The sequence below is a fragment of the Globicephala melas genome, chromosome 7, assembly GCF_963455315.2.
Source record: "Globicephala melas chromosome 7, mGloMel1.2, whole genome shotgun sequence".
Lineage (NCBI taxonomy): Eukaryota > Metazoa > Chordata > Mammalia > Artiodactyla > Delphinidae > Globicephala > Globicephala melas.
This window is the reverse complement of record NC_083320.1, coordinates 84250391-84264179: the sequence shown is the minus strand read 5'-3', so window position 1 is coordinate 84264179 and position 13789 is coordinate 84250391.

The following is a 13789-nucleotide window of genomic DNA, read 5'->3' as shown; positions in this document are numbered from 1 at the left end:
TGGAATATACTAAAAGATAACAATAGTTATCATAGTGAAGAACTAGTTCCAGAATAAAAAAGGGATGCACAAATTAATAGATTGATATATTTGACCATATAAAGTTTGTTTTTCAGATTTGCAAAACATAACACAGAAGTCCTACCACAAAATGAAAGACAAATGACAAAATGGAGAAGTGTTTATTACATGTGTAATGTATCGTGAGTAATTTCTTTAATGTATAAAGAAAACTTATAACCAAATAATGACAAAATAAATACAATAATAGAAGAGTAGAAGAAAGCATATGAAAAAAAGTTCAAATTTCTTTGTTAAGAATATATTGGTTTTTGGTTTATCAAATTAACAATTTTTAATGATAACATCTATTTTGGTTTAAGATAAAACATTTACTCTAATACACTGCCAGGAGTAAGGTAAATTGATACAAACTTTCAGGAGGATAATGTAGTAATATATTTCATAAGGCAGAAAAAAACATATTCCTTGACCCAATAATTCCATTATTTTTAAGGAAGTAATCAGTTATACAAATGATTTTCATTACAATGTTATCTATGATAATAAAAAACTTAGAAACAACCTAAATGTCCAACAATAGTGAAACCAATGATAGTAAAATTCATAGAATGGAATATCACTTGAAGTGATATTGATCTTTTGACATGGAAAAGTGTGTCTGTGTGTGTGTGCATGCGTGTGTGTGTCTATTTGTGGTGTATAACTTTAAAAAACAACTTACAAAAATTATATATACACACAGTCATACAGAGAATATATATATATACACATAAATACACATATATGTGCTTGTATACACACATACATACATCCACACATAAGACATGTTTAAACCTCACATGGACAAATAAATTAATATATACATGCATATATGTATACATACTATAACTGTATATAGTCTTTTATTTATCATACATTTTCATGTCATATATATTTATTTATCTGTGTATATGTGTGTATATATTCTCAAATAATACAGGCCATAATTAATCATGGTTATCTCTGTGTGATAGGAACAATGATGATTTTTATATCTTCTTTATGCTTCTCTATATCTCTAAACTTTTCTAGAATAGGTGTATTGCTTCATAATTAAACAAACAAAGTGAATAATTTGCTTATCATGAGTTGGTAACAACTTGCTTCTTTGACATATGTGATCAGTGCAATTCTGATTCGATTTTGGGCTTGGGTAAAAATAAAAGTTCATTCCTCATTTTTATCAAACCTTGCATTAATCTGTGGCAATAGCTGGGTGTGCTGAACTGTTCTGTCAGTTATGTTCCTGTGGAAGGTAACCATTTTCCCACAATTGTCATGTCCCTGGACAACCACCTCCTGATACTGGGTGGTGATTCATTAGCCTTCTTCAATAAGGTACGATTTGAAAACCAGAAAAGGAGAATTTAACACTGACATAAAGTCCCAGTAATGAAGTGCAGTCGGGTTTTTTCCCCCAAATTACAATGAGGAGAGCTCTCTGGATTTATCTTAAATTCTTGGTGAATATTCTCCGTTAACAACATACCATCTTTCTTTGACTGCAGAGCATGTCATCCTTGCCTAGTGGGAACCAAAATTTGCTTTAAATTGTCAAAGTGCTCATTATGGAATGCTTAGTAGCTAGAGTTTGTACATAATATTTGAAAATCAACCTTAATTTTTCTGCCTGAGATGAACACTTGGATTCCACAGTAAGCATAATCAGAGATTTACAGAAACCTAGTGAACTCTGTTTATTATACTTGCCTGGAATAGCTACAGAAAAGGTCAGAGGTCCAATGTCTTCATGCAGAGACAGATCATGTTCTAGCTGGTTCTGAGGAGGAAAAAAACAGTAGGTGATGCTTTAATGAATAGCTTATCATGTGAAACACACTATGTGATAATAGCAGTGTTGGTAAGACAAGAAGGGAGCCTTTTTTCTTTCTTTTTTTGTAAAGGTTTAGTTAGTTTTACATTGCTTTAATGCTTACATTTCAATAGTAACAAACAAAATGGTTCACTGAGAAACTATTAAATTCTGCAGGGTCCTAAGCAACTTTGAGTTCATAAACTGGATTGAAATTTCCTTTTTATTTTATTATTTTATTTTATTTTATCATAGCTGACATTTTATAAAATTAAGTACCTGGGTTGGAACATTTTTGATTTCTTGAATTATGGTTTTCTTTTATTCTTTTTTGTTTGAGTTGACTTAGTGAAGGAAACAGAAGAGAAACCTCATAGAGGTCAAAGTTTTATTGTAAAAAGTGGTCTTATGGTACAAGAGGATTTTCTGGAATGACAGCAGAGATGTGCAGAGGCATTTTTTAAGTGCCTTTCTCAAAATGCAGTAAACCAACGAGGAAATTTAGCTAAGCAGATCCTCCTGACCTCAGCATACTCTCCTCTCATTCAGCCAGCAAAACAAGAATTCTCTCAATGGACAGAAGAAACTTATGGACCAATTCCCCTCGAATTTAAATGTGCATATGACTAACGGAGAGATTCTGACTAAGTAGGTCTGTGATTCTGCATTTCCTTTTTTTTTTTTTTAAAGATGTAAAGCCATTTAATTCACTTCATGAAGCAAGTATACAACTGATTTCAAAATAGCACAACGATGGCACATAAAAGGAAACTATGAATCCAAGAGATTTGTGAGTATTCAAAATAAAATGCTAGTAAATAAATCCAACAGTGCATCAAGAGACTAATGTACCCCAAAAAGTTTGCAAATATGATGTATTAACTTGGAATCTAAATCATATAATAGGTCAAAAATAATTATTCCAATTGATTACTAAAAATTATTTAATTAAGTTTCAACTCTTATTCTGATAAAAATATAGAAATATAAAAATTACTCTAAAATATTTTAATTATGACATCTGAAAATAATCACATCAAAGGTAAAGGAGATACACTCAAGACTAACCACTAAGAAATAAGGATAAATTGTGCACCATTATTTTATAATGAAATATTTTGTGCATATAAAACTATAATGTACATATAAGATAATTTGTACATTCAATACCATGAAAGAAAAAGAAAATAACTATTTATATTAAGAGGGTTTCACTCAGATATGATTTCCCTTTTTTTTTTAACATTTTTATTAGAGTATAATTGCTTTACAATGGTGTGTTAGTTTCTGCTTTATAACAAAGTGAATCAGTTATACATATACATATGTCCCTATATCTCTTCCCTCTTGCATCTCCTTCCCTCCCACCCTCCCTATCCCACCACTCTAGGTGGTCACAAAGCACCGAGCTATCTCCCTGTGCTATGCGGCTGCTTCCCACTAGCTATCAGTTTTACATTTGGCAGTGTATATATGTCCATGCCACTCTCTCACTTTGTCCCAGATTACCCTTCCCCCTTCCTGTGTCCTCAAGTCCATTCTCTAGTAGGTCTGCGGCTTTATTCCCGTCTTGCCCCTAGGTTCTTAATGATCTTTTTTTTTTTCTTTTTAGATTCCATATATATGTCTTAGCATACGGTATTTGTTTTTCTCTTTCTGACTTACTTCACTCTGTATGACAGTCCCTAGGTCCATCCACCTCTCTACAAATAACTCAGTTTCATTTCTTTTTATGGCTGAGTAATATTCCATTGTATATATGTGCTACATCTTCTTTACCCATTCATCTGTTGATGGACACTTAGGTTGCTTCCATGTCCCGGCTATTGTAAACAGAGCTGCAATGAACATTGTGGTACATGACTCTTTTTGAATTATGGTTTTCTCAGGGTATATGCTCAGTAGTGAGATTGCTGGGTCATATGGTAAGTTCTATTTGTAGTTTTTTAAGGAACGTCCATACTGTTCTCCATAGTGGCTGTATCAATTTACATTCCCACCAACAGTGCAAGAGGGTTCCCTTTTCTCCACACCCTCTCCAGCATTTATTGTTTCTAGATTTTTTGATGATGGCCATTCTGACTGGTGTGAGATGATATCTCATTGTAGTTTTGATTTGCATTTCTCTAATTATTAATGATGTTGAGCATTCTTTCATGTGTCTTTTGGCAATCTGTATATCTTCTTTGGAGAAATGTCTATTTAGCTCTTCTGCCCATTTTTGGATTGGGTTGTTTGTTTTTTTAATATTGAGCTGCATGAGCTGCTTATAAATTTTAGAGATTAATCCTTTGTCAGTTGCTTCATTTGCAAATATTTTCTCCCATTCTGAGGGTTGTCTTGGTCTTATTTATGGTTTCCTTTGCTGTGCAAAAGCTTTTAAGTTTCATTAGGTCCCATTTGTTTATTTTTGTTTTTATCCATTTCTCTAGGAGGTGGGTCAAAAAGGATCTTGCTCTGATTTATGTCATAGAGTGTTCTGCCTATGTTTTCCTCTAAGAGTTTGATGGTGTCTGACCTTACATTTAGGTCTTTAATCCATTTTGAGTTTAGTTTTGTGTATGGTGTTAGGGAGTGTTCTAATTTCATTCTTGTACATGTAGCGGTCCAGTTTTCCAAGCACCACTTATTGAAGAGGCTATCTTTTCTCCACTGTATATTCTTGCCTCCTTTATCAAAGATAAGGTGACCATATGTGCGTGGGTTTATCTCTGGGCTTTCTATCCTGTTCCATTGATCTATATTTCTGTTTCTGTACCACTACCACACTGTCTTGATTACTGTAGCTTTGTAGTATAGTCTGAAGTCAGGGAGCCTGATTCCTCCAGCTCTGTTTTTCTTTCTCAAGATTTCTTTGGCTATTTGGGGTCTTTTTTGTTTCCATACAAAGTGTGAAATTTTTTGTTCTAGTTCTGTGAAAAATACCAGAGGTAGTTTGATAGGGATTGCATTGAATCTGTAGATTGCTTTGGGTAGTAGAGTCATTTTCACAATGTTGATTCTTCCAACCCAGGAACATGGTATATCTGTCCATCTATTTGTATCATCTTTAAATTCTTTCATCAGTGTCTTATAATTTTCTGCATACAGGTCTTTTGTCTCCTTAGGTAGGTTTAATCCTAGATATTTTATTCTTTTTGTTGCAGTGGTAAATGGGAGTGTTTTCTTAATTTCACTTTCAGATTTTTCATCATTAGTGTATAGGAATGCAAGATTTCTGTGCATTAATTTTGTATCCTGCTACTTTACCAAATTCATTGATTAGCTCTAGTCGTTTTCTGGTAGCATCTTTTGGATTCTCTATGTAAAGTACCATGTCATCTGGAAACAGTGACAGCTCTACTGCTTCTTCTCCAGTTTGGATTCCTTTTACTTCTTTTTATTCTCTGATTGCTCTGGCTAAAACTTCCAAAGCTATCTTGAATAATAGTGGTGAGAGTGGGCAACCTTGTCTTGTTCCTGATCTTAGTGGAAATGCTTTCAGTTTTTCACCATTGAGGATGACTTTGGCAGTGGGTTTGTCATATATGGCCTTTATTATGTTGAGGAAAGTTCCCTCTATGCCTACTTTCTGCAGGGTTTTTATCATAAATGGGTGTTGAATTTGGTTGAAAGCTTTCTCTGCATCTATTGAGATGATCATATGGTTTTTCTCCTTCAATTTGTTAATATGGTGTATCACGTTGATTGATTTGCATATATTGAAGAATCCTTGCATTCCTGGGATAAACCCCACTTGATCATAGTGTATGATCCTTTTAATGTGCTGTTGGATTCTGTTTGCTAGTATTTTGTTGAGGATTTTTGCATCTATGTTCAGCAGTGATATTGGCCTGTAGTTTTCTTTCTTTGTGACATCTTTGTCTGGTTTTGGTATCAGAGTGATGGTGGTCTTGTAGAATGAGTTTGGGAGTGTTCCTCCCTCTGCTATATTTTGGAAGAGTTTGAGAAGGATAGGTGTTAGCTCTTCTCTAAATGTTTGATAGAATTCGCCTGTGAAGCCATGTGGTCCTGGGCTTTTGTTTGTTGGAAGATTTTTAATCACAGTTTCAATTTCAGTACTTGTGATTGGTCTGTTCATATCTTCTATTTCTTCCTGGTTCAGTCTCGGAAGGTTGTGTATTTGTCCATTTCTTCCAGATTGTCCATTTTATTGGCATATAGTTGCTTGTAGTAATCTCTCATGATCCTTTGTATTTCTGCAGTGTCAGTTGTTCCTTCTCCTTTTTCATTTCTAATTCTATTGATTTGAGTCTTCCTTTTTTTCTTGATAAGTCTGGCTAATGGTTTATCAATTTTGTTTATCTTCTCAAAGAACCAGCTTTTAGTTTTATTGATCTTTGCTATTGTTTCCTTCATTTCTTTTTCATTTATTTCTGATCTGATCTTTATGATTTCTTTCCTTCCGCTATCTTTGGGGTTTTTTGTTCTCCTTTCTCTAACTACTTTAGGTGTAAGGTTAGGTTGTTTATTTGAGATGTTTCTTGTTTCTTAAGGTAGGATTGTATTGCTATAAACTTCCCTCTTAGAACTGCTTTTGCTGCATCCCACAGGTTTTGTGTTGTCGTGTTTTCATTGTCATTTGTTTCTAGGTATTTTTCCTCTTTGATTTCTTCAGTGATCTCTTGCTTATTAAGTAGTGTGTTGTTTAGCTTCCATGTGTTTGTATTTCTTACAGATTTTTTCCTGTAATTGATATCTAGTCTGATAGCATTGTGGTCAGAAAAGATACTTGATACGATTTCAATTTTCTTAAATTTACCAAGGCTTGATTTGTGACCCAAGATATGATCTATCCTGGAGAATGTTCCATGAGCACTTGAGAAGAATGTGTATTCTGTTGTTTTTGGATGGAATGTCCTATAAATATCAATTAAGTCCATCGTGTTTAATGTATCATTTAAAGCTTGTGTTTCCTTATTTATTTTCATTTTGGATAATCTGTCCATTGGTGAAAGTGGGGTGTTAAAGTCCCCTACTATGATTGTGTTACTGTCGATTTCCCCTTTTATGGCTGTTAGTATTTGCCTTATGTATTGAGGTTCTCCTCTGTTGGGCGCATAAATATATACAATTGTTATATCTTCTTCGTGGATTGATCCCTTGATCATTCTATAGTGCCCTTCTTTGTCTCTTGTAATAGTCTTTGTTTTAAAGTCTATTTTGTCTGACACGAGAATTGCTACTCCAGCTTTCTTTTGGTTTCCATTTGCATGTAATATCTTTTTCCGTCCCCTCACTTTCAGTCTGTATGTGTCCCTAGCTCTGAAGTGGGTCTCTTGTAGACAACATATATACGGGTCTTGTTTTTGTGTCCATTCAGCCAATCTATGTCTTTTGGTTGGAGCATTTAATCCATTTACATTTTAGGTAATTATTGATATATATGTTCCTATTCCCATTTTCTTAATTGTTTTGGGTTTATTATCATAGGTCTTTTCCTTCTCTTGTGTTTCCTGCCTAGAGAAGTTCCTTTAGCATTTGTTGTAAAGCTGGTTTGGTGGTGCTGAACTCTCTTAGCTTTTGCTTGTCTGTAAAGGTTTTAATTTCTCCTTCACATCTGAATGAGATCCTTGCTGGGTAATTTTGGTTGTAGGTTTTTATCCTTCATCACTTTAAATATATCCTGCCCGTCCCTTCTGGCTTGCAGAGTTTATGCTGAAAGATCAGCTGTTAACGTTATGGGGATTCCCTTATGTGTTATTTGCTGTTTTTCCCTTGCTGCTTTTAGTATTTGTACTTAATCTTTGCTAGTTTGATTAATATGTGTCTTGGCATGTTTCTCCTTGGATTTATCCTGTATGGGATTCTCTGTGCTTTCTGGACTTGATTAACTATTTCCTTTCCCATATTAGGGAAGTTTTCACTATAATCTCTTCAAATATTTTCTCAGTCCCTTTCTTTTTCTCTTCCTCTTCTGAGACCCCTATAATTCGAATGTTGGTGTGTTTAATGTTGTCCTAGAGGTCTCTGAGACTGTCCTCAATTCTTTTCATTCTTTTTTCTTTATTCTGCTCTGCAGTAGTTCTTTCCAGTATTTTATCTTCCAGGTCACTTATCCGTTCTTCTGTCTCAGTTATTCTGCTATTGATCCCTTCTAGAGAATTTTATATTTCATTTATTGTGTTTTTCATCACTGATTGTTTGCTGTTTAGTTCTTCTGGGTCCTTGTTAAACGTTTCTTGTATTTTCTCCATTCTATTTCCAAGATTTTGGATCATCTTTACTCTCATTACTCTGAAATCTTTTTCAGGTAGATTGCCTATTTCCTCTCTATTTGTTTGGTCTGTTGGGTTTTTACCTTGCTCCTTCATCTGCTGTGTTTCTCTGTCTTCTCACTTTGCTTAACTTACTGTGTTTGGGGTGTCCTTTTCGCAAGCTGCAGGTTCATAGTTTCTGTTGTTTTTTGGTGTCTGTCCCCAGTGGCTAAGGTTGGTTCAGTGGGTTGTGTAGGCTTCCTGGTGGAGGGGACTAGTGCCTGTGTTCTGGTGGATGAGGCTGGATCTTGTCTTTCTGGTGGGCAGGTCCTCATCTGGTGGTGTGTTTTGGGGTGTCTGTGGCCTTATTATGACTTTAGGCAGCCTCAGTGCTATTGGGTGGGGTTGTGTTCCTGTCTTGCTAGTCGTTTGGCATAGGGTTTCTAGCACTGTAGCTTGCTGGTTGTTGAGTGGAGCTGGGTCTTGGCGTTGAGATGGAGATATCTGGGAGATTTCCGCCGTTTGAAATTACGTGGTGCTGGGAGGTCCCTTGTGGACCAGTGTCCTGAACTTGGCTCTCCCACCTCAGTGGCACAGCCCTGATGCCTGGCTAGAGCACCAAGAGCCTGTGCTCCACACGGCTCAGAATAAAATGGAGAAAAAAAAGAAAGAAAAAGAAGAAGATAAAATAAAATAAAGTACAATAAAATAAAAGTTATTAAAATAAAAAATAATTATTAAGAAAAAGTTTTTTTAAGTAATTAAAAAAAAAAAACGGACAGACAGAACCCTAGGACAAATGGTAAAAGCAAAGCTATACAGATAAAATCACACACAGAAGCATACACATGCACACTCACAAAAAGAGAAAAGGGGGAAAATATATACATCGTTGCTCCCAAAGTCCATATCCTCAATTTGGGATGATTCATTGTCTATTCAGGTATTCCACAGATGCAGTGTATATCAAGTTGATTGTGGAGATTTAATCTGATGCTCCTGAGGCTGCTGGGAGAAATTTCCCTTTCTCTTCTTTGTTCGCTCAGCTCCCGGGGTTCAGCTTTGGATTTGGACCCGCCTCTGCGTGTAGGTCGCCTGAAGGCATCTGTTCTTTGCTCAGACAGGACGGGGTTAAAGGAGCAGCTGATTCGGGGGCTCTGGCTCACTCACGCTGGGGGGAGGGAGGGGCATGGAATGCGGGGCGAGCCTGCGGCGGCAGAGGCCAGCGAGATGTTGCACCAGCCTGAGGCATGCGTGCATTCTCCCGGGGAAGTTGTCCCTGGCTCCCGGGACCCTGGCAGTGGCGGGCTGCACAGGCTCCCGGGAGGGGTGGTGTGGATAGTGACCTGTGCTCACACACAGGCTTCTTGGTGGCGGCAGCAGCAGCCTTAGCGTCTCATTCCCGTCTCTGGGGTCCGCGCTGATAGCCGCGGCTCACGCCTGTCTCTGGAGCTCCTTTAAGCGGCGCTCTATCCCCTCTCCTCGCGCACCAGGAAACAAAGAGGCAAGAAAAAGTCTCTTGTCTCTTCGGCAGGTCCAGACTTTTCCCCGGACTCCCTCCCGGCTAGCCGCGCACTAACCCCTTCAGGCTGTGTTCACGCCGCCAACCCCAGTCCTGACCGAAGCCCGAGCCTCAGCTCCCAGCCCCCGCCCGCGCCTGCAGGTGAGCAGACAAGCCTCTCGAGCTGGTGAGTGCTGGTCGGCACCGGTTCTCTGTGCGGGAATCTCTCCGCTTTGCCCTCCGCACCCCGGTGGCTGTTCTCTCCTTCGCAACTCTGAACCTTTCCCCCTCCGCCACCCGCAGTCTCCGCCCGCGAAGGGGCTTCTAGTGTTGGAAACATTTCCTCCTTCACAGCTCCCTCCCACAGGTGCAGGTCCCGTCCCTACTCTTTGGTCTCTGTTTTTCCTTTTTTCTTTTGCCCTACCCAGGTACGTGGGGGGTTTCTTGCCTTTTGGGAGGTCTGAGGTCTTCTGCCAGCATTCAGTGGGTGTTCTGTAGGAGTTGTTCCACCTGTAGATGTATTTCTGATGTTATTTGTGGGGAGGAAGGTAACCTCCGCGTCTTACTCTTCCGCCATCTTGAAGCTCCTCCTCATTCTGCATTTCTAACAAGCTCCCACGATGGTGATGCTGCTGGTCATCAGATCACTCTGTGCAGCAAGGTGGGTACAAGTGAACAAAAAATTAATAATGGAAAAGATAACTCCATAGTACAGTAGATTAATAGAAAAAAATGCAATGAGAAGAAAGAGGTTCTAATATAATAAGTTAGTAAATGATAAAGGTGAATGCTTAATGAGGAAAGAAGAATCTTGTCCATCATTGGTGTTGGGGAAATTATTTAGGTCTTTGATGCAAGAAAAATTGCATTACTGTCTCCCATCGATACCAAAGTCATTGCCAGGTATATTGAGAAATTTTGTGGAAAATTCAATCCTATAAAGTAAATCAAATTATAAAACTATAAAATAAGTATAAACTCAGAATAGGGGGGATTATTTTAAATGTAAAACAGAAGCAGAACTCTAAAGGAAAAAACATATATTTGACAACATACATGTAATGGTTTTTTTATATTAAAATGGTAAATAATAAGCTGTGGTATGTTTGCTAAGCATCACATCTCTATCAACAAAGTGATTCTTAAAAGATTCTATCTTCTGACCCAGTAATTATACTTATTTTGGAGATATGCATAGAGATGTTTTCATATAGATATTAATCACAGCATAAATTATAGCATTAAAAAGTAGAACATTTCCAAATTAAACAGTCAGGAATAAGCTAGAAAATCTAGGCTATGAAATACTATAAAAATATTCAGTGATAGGTTAAAGATGTATTTAATATTATGTATAGGGAATTCTCCTGGCTTATTCTTAAGTGTAAAATTATCAAATTCTTTAAAATGTATACATATATACATATATGCAGATAATATGTAAATGTAATGTAATTACGCATACATGTGGATGGATAAACAATAAATAGGTAGATAGCATATAGATACCAATATATACATATCCACATGAAGTAAGAAAATATTAAAAAAGGCAGATTTTACAATATTTTTCTCCAGTTGGTTGGGATCGGAGGTGGTTTATTTTATTCATCATACCCTCTACATATCCAAATTTTCTGCAACAAATGCATTATTTTTATAATCATCAAAAGGACTACAGTAATTTTTTAAAAAAAAATAAAAAAAGACTATGAGTCCAGAAAGAATGTGTTTTCCATGCCACAAAAATTTTAGTCCTGAGAAAACCCAGATCAGAGAAGGCCCAGAGCATCTTGTGTCCTGGTAGCCTCTCTTCTGACCCCTAAATGATGCAAAAGGGACTCCAAGGCAAAATGCAGGTCCAGATTCTTCTTCATTTTTTATATATTTGTTGGTCATAAGCCATTATAAAGCATCTATGATATATCTAGCACCCTATTAATATATCTTTGTAAGAATATCTTAACTATACATACTGATAATAAAAGTTCTCTTCTACAGTTAAGGACACATTTTCACTTTGAGATTTTTCAACTTTATCTGAAAATACTGTTGTGTCAAGGAATTAAATAGTTTTCATTTAAAGAGGACACAACATGTGATGGTCACTGTGCATACATTATATTTAATATTCATTAAATCTTTTGTAAAATGGATATTATTGTCCCTGATTTAACAGAGTCAGCAATTGAGATGTTCAAAATCATAGAGGGAAGAACCCAATCTGTCTAGGACTGTAGCCAATATTTCTTTCCTTTTTACATTACCTTTATTCAGGGATTTTACTTAATAACCCAGGAGAAGTAAGAAAAAATGATGAACCATCCTACACTATTGCTCGTTATGGATTTGCAACCAGGGGCTTGGTCTCTACAGCTTCTGCGGACAGTCTGTCCAGATTTCTAAGCCTAATGGTCCTCCGTCCGGTCCGTGAGTAGGAAGCAGGCATTAATTGAGTTATTTCAAGTCTGTTTTTGGCTATGAATGTCCCCAGGTGTTAGTGGCCAGTGTGTTCTGTGAGCATCAGTTACTTATTAAACTTCCTACACACTAGAGAACCAGTAAACAAACAGGAGCAAATTGTAAGGGAGGAAACAAATCCTTACAGTTTGTCCTAATTATTTAAAAAGAGGTTAAAGAGGTCATGGAAAATGTTTCTTTAATGGGCCAGCACTTCTGCTCCAGATTATAAGGAAACAGGTGTGCAGCAGTAGCTCAAATAACCTGAACCAATTCTTCCTCCTGTCTCCAAACGCTTTTCACCAAACAATAGGGAACTGATTTTTTGAATGCCACTTAATCAGAGAATCAGCATTTATTATTTGTTCTAAGGTGGTAAAAAGTCACCCTTGAAAAGTGGCATTGCAAAAGTTGAAATGGATCCAACACAGTCCTTCCTGAGACCTAACACAGAGTGGTTTTGATCATTTCCTTTGAGACACAGCCAGGACATTTGTACGCCTCTTATCCCCATCCCTGAACGCTGCTGCTGGTCTTGGTTCTGCCTCCCATGCCCCACCCTCCCCCACCGACTTCAGCAAGAGCTAGGGTGCTCTTAGAGCACTTACGTTCTGTATGTCTACTAGCAAAATCTAAAGTCCGAATCTGCAAATCCTTCTGCAGTTTTTACTGAACTATCACTAATTTGTCTGAATTCGTAAACCCTTCCACCTCAGTTCCACAAACTTAGACCAAGGGAACATTTGATACACTGATTTGAGCATCTTTTACATTGCTTTCTAAAAATATTTTAGTCTTGTACCTTTTGTGCTTCCAATAGTATTAAAGTGGATATATTTTATTTATATTAATAACAATATATTGTTATATATTAATGTATAAGGATATATTTATTTGAGATATTAAAATAACACATATAACTTTATTAATTCTAATAATATTTCATTAATTTTATTAATAGTAAATAATTTAGATCACGACTAGAGTAAGAGAACAGCAGGTATAATCCTAGGGGAATCAGGGTAGTACTGTGGTTAAGAAGGTGAGTTCTGGAGCTAGAAATATGATTTTTAAATCCCAATCTTTTATTTGCTTGCAATGTGACTTAGGCAAGTTATTTAACTTCTCCATTGCTTTGTTTAACTTATTTTAAAGTGGATATAATAATAGTACCTATCTTAAAGCTTTGTTAGAAGAATTAAGCAAAAAATTGGTACAGTGCTTGACATATAATAACTTCTCAAATAATACTGGCTGCTAATATTATTATCTTCATTCTCATGCCTTATACTAGATATCTGGAGATACATACCAAAAAGTAAGATATGGCCTTCTACTTAGAGGAACTTAAATTCCAGCAGATGACACAAAAACATAAATAAATCCTTTCAACACAGTATGGTCAGTGTTGTACTAGAGCAGATCCTGGATCTAGGGGAGTTTAGAGGATTCACATGGTGGGGGGGGGCACTGCCTCAGGCCAGGGAAGTATCCCTTGAGGAGATGACACCTCATCTGAGACGTAAAGGACAAATAGGCATTAGTGAGGTGAGCAAGGAATTTGGAACATAGAAAGTCATATGAGGTCACTGTCCAGGACTTGGGGATCAGATGTGGGAGGTAGAGAGTCTCAGACTTGGGGTTGGCAGTCATATGGTGATGATGGTGATAGAGGTGGGGTTACTGGAGAAGATTTCTGATGGGGAAGATAAATCCATCCACTGTTTTGGACATGTTAATTTAGTTCAGCTTATG